General features: G+C 41.4%; 1 protein-coding gene across 1 annotated transcript in view; it reads left to right on the top strand.

Moving 5' to 3' along the window:
• celf2 (cugbp, Elav-like family member 2) overlaps positions 1 to 15,204 on the top strand; it is a 328,160-nt gene that overhangs the window by 74,491 nt on the left and 238,465 nt on the right. The window lies entirely within an intron of this gene.

Raw genomic sequence — 15,204 nt, 5'->3', positions numbered from 1 at the left:
AGTTTGCTGACATTAGCTCACATGCCAGCTTTGATAATTTTATATATAGTAATGTTAGCTTAGCAAACTCAGGTTAGTAGGTAGTAAGTAGGTTATTAGCTAACCTTATAAGGTTGCTTTTGTTAGCTAACAAGCCAGTGTTCTTAATTTTATATACAATAAGGACAGCTTTCGTTAGCAAACTCAGGTTAGTAAGTAGGTTATTTGCTAAACTTAAGAGTTTGCTGTCATTAGCTGACATGCTAGCTTTGCTAATTTTATACACAGTAGTGTTAGCTTAGCAAACTCAGGTTAGTAGGTAGGTTATTAGCTAACCTTATTAGTTTGCTTTTGTTAGCTAACAAGCTAGTATTGTTAATTTTATATACAGTAAGGTTAGCTTTCATTAGCAAACTCAGATTAGTAAGAAGGTTATTGAGTTTGCTGTCGTTAGTGCACATACTAGCTTTGTTGATGTTAGCTTTTGTCGGCAAACTCGTAGAGTTAGTACGTAATAATAATAATTTTATGGACCGTTTCATTGCTATTCTGTTGCTAGGACAACAACTTTGGTCCCTGTTTACTTCCTGTCAGCTTCTGCATTAACATTCAAACAGGAAATACAAAGGGACCCATTTTGAATGTTTATGTTGTCCGGTTTGAAACAGTCTATATACAGTAATGTTAGCAAACTCAGGTTAGTAAATAGTAAGTAGGTTATTAGCTAACCTTATGAGTTTGCTATTGTTAGCTAACAAGCTAGCTTTGTTGATGTTAGCTTTAAAAAGTCTTAGAGGAACAATGTAACTTTACAAGTTAGTTAAATCGGAATATTAAGGTTTTATTGAGTACTTGTGTACTGGTGAATGTCATGTGGCAGATGCATGATAATATCAGCACGTCATCAGTCTTGGCTGATATCTGCTGATATCGGCTTTAAAATGAACTATCAAAATTGGCCAACATGCTTTTTTGTATTTTGCCCAATAAATGATCACATACATTGAAAACTATTGTATTTCATTTCTCCATCTGCTGGTCAGCCATCAAGATAAGAGTATGCATGTGTAATATGATGCTAATTCCACTGCAGAGGAGACTTCATGATCACAAAGCTTAGGTGGGGAAAAACAGCATTATATTGATATTGGTTAATGGCCAAATAATTTGTTATACAGCTGCATATCGACTGAAACATCCAATATCGTGCATCCCTATCATCAAGGGTAAGATTGGTCTCAGCACAGGAGCAGGACGCTGTTGGACTCTATCACTTTTATTTGGATTAGGGCTGCAGTTAATGATTATTTTTATTGTTGCAGAAACATACAATGCCAATGTTTTTCTAGCGATTGGTTGCGATTGATCTGTCCACTATTTTCTTGATTAGTTGATTAGTTTGGTCCACACAGTGTCAGAAAATGGTAAAAAATGTCAGTCTGTGTTTCCCAAAGCCCAAGATGACGTCCTCAGAGGTCTTGTTTTGTTCACAGAGATATTTAGTTTACCGTTAAAGAGGAGGAAAGAAAATAGAGGAGTTTTACATTTAAGAAGGTCGAATCTGAGATTTTTTTTTCCTCTTAAAATATGACTTAAATTGATTATTTGATAAGCAAATTAGTCGGCCATTAATCAGTAGTTGAGAGCTATTGAGTAATCGATTAATTGTCGCAGCTTTAATTTGAAGAGGTTTTGAAAAATCATATCAAAAACACTCAGGTGTCATGATGTCATCAGAGTGTGGCTGTCGGTCAAATGAAGAGATGAACACTAAGAGTTATTTCATTGTCCCATCATTGCTTGCAGATGTTTATGGCTAAGGTACAATATAAACTGCAAATCGTCAAGTTAACTGTCACCGAATTTCTCTCAAATTTCTTAGTTAGCCTGACAGATATCTCAGCAGGTAGAACCAGAGCTGTCTGTGTGGCTAGACACCAGCAGGGCTAAGTGAGGATATCTAGGTTTTGTGATTTGGGTGAACCGACCCTTCAGAAAGTTGTTTTTTTTTTTACCTTGTCTGCCCTTCATTTTCCCACCTGGTGTCTGGATCCAGACCGTCACACACACCCCTCCCTCGTTCTGTGCACTCTGACTGTCGCAGCAGGGAAAAGTGGGATTGAAATTCTCACTGGGTTTTTTAATTGTGGGAGGCTGGTGCTGGTTTCATGCTCACTGTTCATCCATTTTTCATCTAAACACATGAATTATGAAGAACTGCTAATGACGGGGAGGGACGGAGAGGAGGGCGGGGGAGGAGGGAGGGACGTCTGCAGAGAGCTGGACGGGCGCTTAGACGCCTTCTCTGCCTTCACTTCTTCACAATCTGTCTTTTCTCTCTCAGGAACGTTTTTCTTTCTCTCCGAGTGACACGAGTTCAATTTGTGGACAAGGCACACACACACACACACACACACACACACACACTGTGTGGCAGGTGAACATACAGTGGCTCGGGAGGGGCTTACTTCTTTGTGTGTGATTCAGACCATTGACCTGGAACACATTGGGTACTGAGAGAATAAAAACTATTACACACACACACACACACACACACACACACACACACGCACACGCTCCTAGCCTTTATTACTGCTGTTGGAGGTCTCTCCAAAAAAGCAATAATGATAATGATAATCGTTTTCATATCACTTATTATTTTTTGTGTTTTTTCATTATTTTTATGTTTTTTTTCTTGGTCTTTTTTTTTTTTTTTTACAATAATCTAATTAATTTTAGTATTTATTTTTTAATGTATTATTGATATTATTATTTGTTTTATTTTTACAATTTATAAATAATAACTGTAATTATATAGGTATTATTATTAAAGGTAGTAGTTGTCGTGAATTATTACGTTTTATTTAGTTCTTTTAGTGTTAGTAGTTGTATTAATATTTGATCTTTTTAAATTAACTAATATTATTTTATTTATTATTTTATATATTTATTGTTTTTATTATTTAAGACTTATATTTTAAATTTTTCGTTATAGTGTTGTATAATTGGTTGTTAATGAATTTCAGTAACATCAATCATTATAATTCATATATTTTTCCAGTTTGTTTTTATAGAATTTGTCATCTTAACATTATTAATTATTTATTATCTCATTAATTTTTTATGTATAATGTATTTTAAAGCATTTTTTCAATAGTAGTTTATTATTAATAATATTCATTAAAATAATATTTTTATTTTCCTAATTTTATTTATTTGTTTTCATAGCATTTGTCATCTTTAAATTGTTATTTGTTCTTTATCTCACTTATTTTTATTCTTTATGTATAACATTTTCTAAATAGTCCTTTTCATTATAATAATGCTTTTATTTTTCCAGTTGAATTTCATTATTTGTTTTCATAGCATTTATAATCTTTATATTATTATTTATTCATTATCTCACTTAGTTTTTTAATTATTTATTCTTATGCTGATTATTTTTTTCTTTCACATAATAACATTATTATATAAGTCACATTTCCCCAAGATGGCGGCAGTGACAGAGGTTACCATGGTTATCAGCAACACATCCTGACCTCCTCGTTCTTTTGACGTAGCCTGTAAATCAATCCAGAAGCACACACACACACACACACACACACACACGTGCGGACACACACTTTGTCACATCTTCCATCCTCCTGAAACACTGCTGGTATGAGAGCGTCCAAACTACCACACACACACACACAGACACACACACAGAGCGGCATGCCCCAGGGTGTTCTGGGATAGTGGAGTGTTTTTTCTTCCAGCTGATGCTCTCGAGGTGGGGGGGCAGAAGCTGGAGTCGAGGGTGTGTCGTCTTCACATTCCGGCGCTTTCCTAAAACAACAACAGTATTTATTTATAACGCATTATTTGTTATTAGTGCACATTTAATTCCGTCCTGATTGCACGCTCGCTCTTACTACCAACTTCCACCCCGGCACAAACCTCATTGTCGCTGCAATTAATCATTATCGCGTTAATTTTGAAGCATTCTTTTGATTAGAACACCACTCGGAAAAAAAAAGACCCACACTGGTTGTTTTTGTTTCTTAAATCACTTCCTGCGAGCAAAATAAAACCTTCAATAACGAGAGCGTGGCGTGGAAACATCTTTAGATTTGCTCTGACTTCTGTGTTTCATTTACATTTGCTCGTTTGCACGTTTCCACATTTGTCTTTTGCTGTATTTAGGCGCATATGCACGGCACTCTGTGTGTGTGTGTGTGTGTTGGGGGAACTCGGTGTGACGTGGGTTTTTTTTTGTCCCCCCCCCCCCTTTTTTTTGAGAGGCTCCAGATGGCTGAGAGACAGGTGAGCCAATTAGCGAGTCTCACTACACAGCAACATCATCACACCGGCGGAGCACGACAGCCAAACACACACACACACACACACACACACACACACACACACACGAAACATACCAACATTCCTCATGACTGCGCTGTAGTGTTAACATCAGCGCTATAATGCTCTGATATGTCTCTCAGTCAGTCAATACGCCGTCACGAGCCCGTTGATGTCGTCGCGGATATGAAATTGATTTTACAATATGTAACGATGTTGGGAATGATGACAAATGATCCTCTAATTTTAGCTTATTATCGCGGCCGCCTGCAACATACAGCGCTGTGTGCCTATAGTGTGGCCCATTATGCACGTTTCATACGACCCAGAAAACAGGCATAATGGGCAGATTTGAATTGATTTGCTTGTGTATTCATTTATTTTCAAGGAGCCAAAAATATTTCAGCAAGCCTCGCTGATGTTCATTATAATTCTAATGAAGTCGAAATCTTCACAAAAGAGGAGAGAGCGGCAGGAAGACGGCAAGTCTAAACACAACAACAACAACAACAACAACGTCTATCTCTCTCTTTCTCGTCGTCCCTCGTTCCCTCTTTCTACCCCTTTGTTTTACTCCTCTCACGTCATCTCTTTCGCTCTATTTCAGTGCCGAATATGAGACGTAGAAAATGCACATTTTGCTATTAATGAGCCATCAGCTGCTGTGGAAAACACAGCCACACCTGACCCCGGGCACTCCTCCACTCCCGGCTTCTATATGCAAACAATACCTGCGCACGTATGCATCCTTATGATGCAACACACACACTTATACGGCGCTTATTATTTGGATGGCTCCTGTGTGTTTGTGTATTTTTCTTTTTGTTAAGGGATAATTGAGCAGCCATGACGGCCGCTTTCCCACCTAATGGAAGGGGACAAATTAATCTCCCTGTGCTAATGTCTGCAAATGGAACAGGACCACTCCTGCCACCTCCATGCTCAACCAACCTGCTGTGACTGAGTGTGTGTGAGTGTCAGGTGTAGCCTGATCTGATGATGGGTGTCATGCAGCTTGTGTGATTCAGAAATGGTCGGACGCTTGAAAATGATTTCTGATTCCCATTCTCGTTTTAAAGCTCTAAAGAATCTCATGTTCTCTTTTAACCAACCAAAGATCTGGAAACACTTGTATTTGGCAGTGTCATTTCAAGGTCAACTCTTTATTGAATCTACAGTTTTCAGTCCTACACACCTGTTATGATCATAGTTAGGTCTTGGCAATGTATAGACAATGAAAAATCACTATATTTTCAATGAAATACCTTGATATTGATATTTTAGGGTTGACTTTTGGTGCTTACACAAAATCTTTCCACTGATTTTTTGATAAATAATCACCAGTAATGTGACTATAGTGACTAGTTGGATAAAGGCAAATAATAGGACAGACTGGTCAGTTCAGAAAATGACATCACTTTACTGTAATACAACCTTAAAAACCAGGAAAAGACAATATAACAACATTCAAAGTCTCATATCACAGTATCAATGTAATATCGATATATTGCCAAGCTCTAATTATAGTGGGTAAAATTTATTTTGACTGTTTTATCTGTTGGTGTTTGGTTTTGAAATGGACGAAAACAAAATTTTACATATTTAAATAGTTACTTAAATCAGCAGGTCTCAACTGGTCTGATCACTGGGTTCAGATTTCCCCTTAGTCATGAGTTCAAGGTCCCGCAGTTTAATATAATCAGAGTCATACTTGTGTTTGGCCATGTCGTTGAGTTAGTTTGCTGTGTCTGTCAAGCAGCTTCCCATTAGTCACTCACTCTACAGCAGGAAAATTTACTGTACTTAAAATATAAAGTGTGTTTTTGTAAACTTGACACATTTGCAAGTCACTTGTGGTCCATTTGGATTGGGACCATCCCACTAGTTAGGAACCACTGACTTAAAAGACTATTCAGGGTCTTATCATCCAACACAACCTCACTCCAAACTCATGATATACAACAGCTTGGGCAGTGGCCCTACGCTTCAAACTATGACCCTTGAGGTACCCCTTTAGCATCAGTTTTGGACGAGTCGGATTCCGCTTATTACATATATACAGTCTTTTCAAAATAAAATTTCATCTTCACATGAAATGTACATTACTACTTTAGATGAAGGTGTCAAAACTACTTGGTAAGATCATGGTTTGGGTTAAATTAAGTATGTTTGTTACCAGAGTTGAGCCAGAATACTCAGATGAAACAAGTTTCCGATATGGATAATGTACCTTTTACGAGTACGAGTATCAAATGTGTCGAAAACCGTACTCCTGATAAAGGAAAGTCCCCACTGGGTAGCTGTGGTCAGTCTCTTACCCTTGTGATCAAAAATCATCTGAAGGTCAATTCTGAGGTTGTTCTGTAAATGCTTTAATATAAATGATAAATAAAGCAACTTCTGATCAACCCATATCAATGTTCTAACAACTTCTGTTTAGGCTCCACCTATTTCCAGTTTAAGTAATACCCACTTCCTGTTCAAAATCCAGTTCAAATCATCCCTATTCATTACGTAACTTAGGTTGCGTCCGTAGGCTAACTGGTATGTGTCACTTGAGTCATGTTGCGTATGTCAGAGTAACTACATCTTAGGATTGTCTTTTGGTTTCTCAAGGGAGACGAGTAGCGCTGTCCTGGGTGAAAGTCCTGTGTCTGTTGGACCGACCTCTCCATCCTGATCTCCTCCCTACACAGACTTTCTCGTTCTTTAGACTCCGTCAGTGGAATGGTTGGTTTTACACTGGAGTTAGTTGAAGGCCCAGTGTGTCTCATTTAGACGCTAAAGGTGCCTTCTGCACTGGTATCAGACGCCAAGAGACACTAACCAAGCTGCCGTATTCGACGCCTTCAGAATGAGAACGGGTTGTATTTTCCAGGATAGGTGAACGCACATGTGAATGTCAAAGTATTACAGATCCACTGATCCAATCCAACGTATTTGTACCAGTGCTGATATCAACATGATGACGTGAACACGGTGTCTGCTATGATGTAACAAATCCACATTCAGTTCACTGTCTTTGTCAATGTCAGCCACAGCAATCTCTGGCCTCATTTTGCCTTACTTAAAAATACTTCCAGTGAGTTCCACAGAGTGAGGTATGTAGCTTTTGAATTTGAGAAAGGAGAGTACTGCTATCAGATCAGATTGGTGTTCGGTTGATGGCCAAATTTGTGTCACACGAAAGTCAGAGGCTGCATGGATGTGAACACCGTGGATTGGCCTTCAGGCCCAGATCAGACAGAAGACTTTAAGGTGTACTGCAGGTGCTAGAAGTGTCAGAGGAGGGCTTAAGAAAGACAGGGGAATTGTAACCAACTGCGGTACAACAGTACATGGAAACAGATTGGTTTCTCAGGAACTCTTGTCATCCATTTGCAGCTTAGGGGTAGGGTTAGGGTTATTCAACCTCATCTTGACTTGGACTTGCCTTACTTAAGACGTACCTTGAATGTCTGTTTGTTCTGCCTGTGCATTGTAAGGACTTGATCAGATTTGAAACACTGTTAACGTTTAAACCAAAGCAAAGTGTTCAAAGATTGCAAAGGGTGGAATCTTCAGACGACGTTCTGTTTGCTTGTGAAGTCTTGACATTTCTCTTGGACTAAGATTCAGATTGTGCGAAATCTGTGAACAGCATTTACAGCTGCGTCTCCTCAAACACCTGCATCAGTCTGACTGCAGCCTGTGTTCACGTTTGTTCATATACAAACTGTTTGTGGAGGAAAACGGGGTGAGAGGCCGGGTGAATGTCATCCTATTTTCCCATCTTAATAGCCCATGATCCTGCAGCCGTTCTGCCTCCTAAGCCTCTTCCCGTGGATGACCTCCAGGGAAGATTGTGTTGCTGCTGTTGGAGTACAGAGGAGTTGATTACGCGGCAGTGCCGGGGCTTTGTTCTAAGCGTACGCCCGTCCTTGGCTTTAGAGAGAGAGTGAGCGAGAAAAGATTTAGATGAAGAAGAAGAGAAAGAAGAGGAATCTTATCTCTCCCTCGGGGTCTTGCATCCTTTCATTCCAGATTGTCTTGGTGACCTTCTGGCCCCGCCTGGTTTATCCCGACCCTCCGCTGCATCGCTTGTTTACTGTCCCATAATGACATTGTCAGTGGCAACAATACGTCCGCTTATCGCCAGGTGTCGGCCGCCACAATGGCTGAATGGCGGCGTAATGGAAAGGAGAATTCGTCCCGTTGTCATCTTGAAGTCTTTGGAGGCGCTCTCCTACTTGGCCGTGTGTGCCGGTGAAAGATAAGATTAATTCTTCATATCGCCGGCTGATTGCGGAATCTTGTATCTAATGCAATTTTTATTTCTCACCCCCCTGCACACCCTCCTTCCCCTCCTTTCTTTCAAACTGCAGAGTCAAGCATTTTTTTTCTTCTCTCTTTGGGGAAAAAAATCTAAATAATTTATCTGTGTTTTGGTGCATTTTTTCCCCTCCTGTACTTACAGGGAGAGTGGAGAGAAATGGAACAGAGACAGACAGGAGGAAAGGCAGATGAGAGTGGTTTTTTTTCTTCTTTTTTTTTGAATGGGATGAACGTGAGCAGCATGCTGAGGGGAGTAAGAAAAGGGAGCAAAGGATGGCAGGAGGGAGGCGGACGGGGTGGAGGGAGCGAACCCCTCGCTTGGCTCTCGGCTGGAGAGGGGCCAAAGAGGAGCCTGCAGACTTTGGTAATCCCTCTTTTATTAATATGAAGCCAAGCTCAGCAGAATGTAGGCTCACAGACATAACAGAGCTGCTGCAACCGACTGTCTTTAGGCCTCTGTCTGTTTCTTACATGCAGATCTGCTTCACTGGCACGACTGGCCCAGTCCCACCCCTCCCATTTGCCGGGCCAGTAAACCGCCAGTCAATTAAAGCGGCCCCAGTCCGGCGCGCTTCCGCCCGGCGAGTCGAGCTCTCGAGTCTTTTGATCCCGCTTGAGTCCCGGCCTTGGTGTTTGGCACAAAAAGCATCCTGCGTCCTCGCCGAGCCCTGCATGTTACCATGACAACCCCCCCTTACATCACTCAGTGCCCCCCATGTAGCCAATGGGCATTGACCTTTCGCTGTCAGAGCGTGTTAGGGAGCGAGAGATACAGAGGGAGAGGGATGGAGAGAGGGAGAGGGAAGCAGGCACTCGCCGGAAACAACAAACACAAATAGGTCATTAAATTGTAAACACAATTTAAAAGAGACAGAGGCTGCTCGGTTTGAGTCGTGGCCTCAAGTTACTGCGATGTCAGCACCGGAGTGAGTGTGTTTCCTGCGAATGACAAAAACAGCATGCTCGTCTTCAGAAGGCATGATGTCACAGCTCAGCGGGGAGGCCAGTGGACTCCAAACCTATGAAATCCTGTAAAAACCAGGATTTCAGTGGGGCTAAATTTGGCATACTGCACACAGGGAGCTACTGGATGGCACCAGTGTCTCCTCCCTGCAACCTCTAGCTTATGTCTCTCCCAGACGATGCCATATGTCCTCCAACAGTAGCCCTTCAACACAGGAGCACGTGCAGAGAGCAGGTTTAGAGCAGCAGGCAGATAGAGACAGATACCTTCAGAGACGTTCTCATAAGATGAAATGCATTTAGTGTGGAAGTACCAATTTTAAAGGCAACTGGATGGCACCACAGTGAAATGAGCTTGGTTTTGAGGAGTTGTGCAACCCAGTCACCAGAATAAACATTGGTATTGTGTGTTTCTGCAAAACGTTTCATATTTGCGGATATGTCGAAACCTTGTATTTCTTCATAATTCTTCATGTTGTGAAAGCACTGTGGTTAACGTGTGGTTAGGTTTAGGTTTAAAAACCTTAAGGTTAGGGTTAGGGTTTGGTCACCACAAACATGGCTGGATATGTCTCAAACTAATGTTAAAACCTGCTTTTGTCACTGTGAAGATGGCATGACATGCCCCAAACTCTTCAAAAAACAAAGAAAAGAAATGCCACTTTTGTCGCTGCGAACACAGCTGGACAGGTCCTGATATAAAACATACATACAGTACATGCCTGTATATCCCAAATGGACGTTAATTAATACCTGCTTTTGTCGCCACAAACACTGCTGGACATATCCCAAACTGACCTTAAAACGTACATGCTTTTGTTGCTACAAACATCACCAGACATGTCATAACCTGTTGGTAGAAAATGCCTGCATTTATTGCTTCAAACTCCACTGAGAATGCCCCAGATTTACTTTTGACTTAGTCATATTTGCCGCTACAAATGCCGCTGGAAATGTCCGAAACTGATGTTAAAAGTACTGCTGGACACGTCCCAAAAACGTATTAAAAATATCAATGTTTTTTGCTACAAACACCACCAGATATGTCCCAAACTGACTTTAAAAATAAGTGCTTTTATTGCAACAAATATCGCTAGACATGTCCCAAGCTGATGTCAAAAAATACCCACTTTTGTCGCTACAAACGCTGCTGGACAAGCCCCACTCCCTTTTACGGAAAATACCTGCTTTTGTTGGGACAGACGTGACTGGACATATCCCGAACTGATGCACAAAATACTTGCTTTTGTCGCTACAAACATCGCTTGGCATGTCCCGAACAAGTGTTTAAGAAGTACCTGCTTTTGTTACTACAAACGCCGCCGGAAATGTCCTGAACTTTTTTTTAAGAAGAACTGCTTTTGTTGCCCCAGAATCCTCTAGAACCTGGAATTTGTACCCAGATTTATGGGTATTTAACATTATTCACCAGCCATTGTCTTGGTACTTTGGAAATTCTCTTACCTGCATGAAAACAGTGTGTCAGGAACCTTTGGCTTTCATGGAAAACTTTACGGCAGGTTAGATAAGTCTAATACCTGAAGCGACTTTTTTAATAAATTACACACATTAATATTCAAAGTTTAGATTTGTGTCCCATGGTGCATGATAGTTTCCAGCCTGACGAGAAGGAGGAAACTACATCACTGGAGCACAGGAGCAACTCTCGCATGTCAGCAGGTTTTTGTGTTGCTGCTGTTTCTTGTCAGCATTTAGAAATCACGAACCATGATGTCAGGAAACTGCACGCAACTCGCTCATGTTTACAACCTCATCTGACACGTGATCCCAGAGATTACCGAGGCGGAGAGAGAGGAAAGAAGTCTAAAGGGCAAAGCACACAGGCTGTGTCACTTAGCATCACGTCATGTGACACGCTGGACGTGCTATACAGTCAGACGGAGTCATCAAGGTACTTTAGATGGTATGAGCCGGTTGACGGGGTGACAGTGATCAAATTGACGCGATTGTGCTGTGTCATGTCGTGGAGTCACTCACAAGGCGATCACGTCACGTCGACATCGGGAAACAGGACAGTGGTGTCTCCTGACATGGCCTTAGTGATGCTGCTTCACCCAACACCACATGGATTTGGGGCTTGCTTCGAACGCAATAAGCAGGGGTATTATAATGGATGCAATACACCACTTTTATTTTTTCACTGCAGAAAACTTGATAATGTAACTGGCATGGGGATTTTAATTAGAAAAACAGGGTTTAACTTGAGCATCCTGAATGGGACTGTTGCAGCCCCATTTTAAAATTTAAGTGTTTTTTTATGCAAAAATACTGCCTAGAGCGGCTTTAATATCCGAGTGTCTGCAGAAATATGAGCTATTGTCAGTGTAAATAACAAATCATCAGTCATCATTGTCAGCCCACAAAAACTGGAACATTTGTAGGACTTAATTGTGTATGTTAATTCGAAAGCGTCGCTCCATTCACCACACTTTCATGCTGTATATTATTTCCCTCTTTACATCCAGCCTCCACTGTAATAAACAGTAAGCAACATATGATCAGTGGCTGCAGCATCTGTTTGATTTGAAATGCATGAGATCATTATATCAGAGTGCTGGTGGCCCGTTCTCTGCTCTTATTCACCACTTTTTTGTTGACACGCTCGCCATGTGTCAATATTTGTCATCGTTGTGCGCCTGCCATCAGTTTTGGCTGAGACAAAGTGCAATGAGAGGCCGATCCGATTTGAATGGTAAACAACAGAGGCGGAAATGGGTAATCAAGTTAGAAGTCGGCAAAAGTGCCCGCTGCATTTTAATGGCGGTGGCCCGCGCACGCCGGATAATTTAGGATTTCAATTGTTGTTGTTTTTCAGTGAAATGCAGGTGTTTTGTGAAGACAGACGATTTTGCCCCGTATGCCAAACATTCTAATGAAGCTCACGTACAATCCATAATTTTAACTATCCCCCACCTGCCAGCTAGCCACACACACACACGTATACACACACACAAACACAGAGTGCACAAACAGGCATAGTACCCACACACATACACACAATATGCACTAATGAAGCTGTTCTCCTCTCCTCTCTTTTTCGTTCCTGGCTCAGTGAAACATGCATAAATCATAATAAACAGAGAGATGAATTTTTAATCAGCAGCTCCCTGCCTGTGTCTTCAGCCCAGCCTCCTATGGGGAGGAGAGGCTGTGATGTGCCAGGTATATGGAGCAGGATCTGGCAGCGCCTCCTTGGGGAGGGCTACTCACTGAGACATGCCTGTCTGGGCTGCCTCTTCCTGGGCATGATCTGCTGGACCGGGCCGTCTCTCCGGGGATGAGACAGGTACTGCCGAAGCACGCCGTCTGTACCTGCAGGAGGGATAGGTCCAGACAGGATGGGACATCTGAGGAGGGGGAAGGCTCGGTAATGTTACGGCATCAAGGCTCAGTCACACCTGTTGGTGTTCATCAAGATGCATGAGCATGAATAAAATATTCATTTGGGAAAACTTGGTGGGAAACTCAACAAACGTTATCTTTTTTTTAAATTTATTTTTTTTAAATTTGTGATTGTAATTTTTTTTACTTACAAGTTGGGCATCATGTGCATTCACCAGATTTTAACCAAAATATTTTGGTGAAAATATCAGGAGGCCCATGTCTCTTACAGGACCTGGGATTCATTTTCGGAATACCCACTTATCCTGATCTGTTATAAGCACAGTTTTTTGTCAGCTCGACATATTCCAAACTGATGTTAAAAAAAATATCTGCTGTTGCTACAAACACTCTTGGACATGTCTTGAATTGTCATAAAATATACATACATAGAATTAATAAAAAAAAAAAAAACAACTTTATTTTGTTGCTACAAACACTGCTTCGTATTTCCTGAACTGACAATAAGAAATACTTGCTTTTATCGCTACAAACACACCTGAACATGTACCAAACTGATATTAAAAAAATGCGTGCTTTTGTCACCTTAAATACTACTAAACGTCCCGAACTGACATTTAAAAATACCCGCTTTTGTAGCCACAAACACAGCTGGACATGTCCTGAACTGACATTATTTGTTGTTACAAACACTGCTGAAAGTGTCCTGAACTGACGTGAAGAAGTACCTGCTTTTGTAGCTGCAAACACTGTTGGACATGTCCTAAACCAACATTAAAAAATACCTGCTTTTGTTGATACAAACACTGCTGGACATAGTCCGAATTGACGTTAAAATATTCCCTAGAAACACTGCTGAACATGTCCCAAACTAAGGAAAAAAAACCTGCTTTTGTTGCCTCAGACGCTATTAAACATGTCTTGAACTGGCATTAAAAAATACCTGCTTTTGTAGCTACAAACACTGCCGGAAGTGTTCTGAACAAAGGTTAAGAAATACCCACTTTTGTCGCCGCAGACACTGCCAGGCATGTCTCAAATTGACATTAAACAATACCCACTTTTGTTGCTACGGAAACCACTGGACATGTCCTGTCTGTTGTTAAAAAAACACCTACTTTTTTGCTGCAAACGCCGCTGACCGCTGTCCTCAACTGTTTGAAACAAACACCTGTTTGTGTCGCTACAAACACTGCTTGGCATGCCCCAAACTTTTGTTAAAAAACCCTGCTTTTATTGCCCCAGAATCTTGTAGAGCCTGGGATTTGTACTCGGACTTATGGGTATTTCACATTTCAGGGGCGTGAGTGAGCTTTTTTTTTTTTATAGGAGAATTTCCGGGAAGGACTAATTTAGTCTTTTATTATACACTTGGTCCGACCATTCGCTGGATGTTTGTGGAAAGCTTAGGTGAGAATTGGATGCTGGAGTTTGGGAAGGCTCTTTATTATTGAAGCATCTAAACTGTGCAGCCGTTGATGTAGCTGCAAATAAAAGGTCAATCAAAATACCACATCTAGTTGGTTTCATCTGATTTCACTGGATTCCAAGCACAAATCTGATTATGTTTTGTGAGACTCTGAGTGAGAGCAGAGCTGGTCAGGGGCATAATAGCAGAGGCTGGAGTTATTGCATATCTGTGTGATATACTAATATCTCGTTTTGCGGTTATTTATACTCTCTCTTAATAAACTGTGAAAATTCAGTGCACGCTTGACTTGATGTTGAACTTGGCCTCTTTCCATCGGTTCAGTACAGCTTTACTATGATGTACATGATTTATTTACCTCATAAAAACTTCATGAAAGCTGAGTTAAGGTTGGTTTATTTTCCACTCTGTCTCCGGCTGCACATCTGAAGCCTTGGCCCGGCCGAGCTGTGACAACAACACAGAGATGATGTGCAGTAAATGTGAACAGTGGGCATCGTTGGCACGGCGCTGGGCCGGACTGGGCCAGCCCCAGCGGCCATGCAGGCAGTCCAGAGCTGGACCGGGGCTAGGCTGCTCTAGAGCTGTAGTATTAGACTCAAATAGGCCCACAACATAACAACATGAGCTGAGCTGTCACAGGGGATTACTTCAGCTAGGCAGGCCAGCGGGGTCTCCACTGCTCTGCTGCTCTAGCAGAGAGGGAGAGTGGAGGTGGTGGTTGTGGTTGTGGTTGTGGTGGAGGTGAGGGGGGGGTAGGGTGGGCTTGTTTCTGCGTGAGAGAAAAGGGAACAACAGCAGAGGCTGAGAGGAAC

Source organism: Epinephelus fuscoguttatus, linkage group LG22, assembly GCF_011397635.1.
Source record: "Epinephelus fuscoguttatus linkage group LG22, E.fuscoguttatus.final_Chr_v1".
In the NCBI taxonomy this organism is placed as follows: domain Eukaryota; kingdom Metazoa; phylum Chordata; class Actinopteri; order Perciformes; family Serranidae; genus Epinephelus; species Epinephelus fuscoguttatus.
This window is presented reverse-complemented; position numbering and strand designations above follow the sequence as displayed.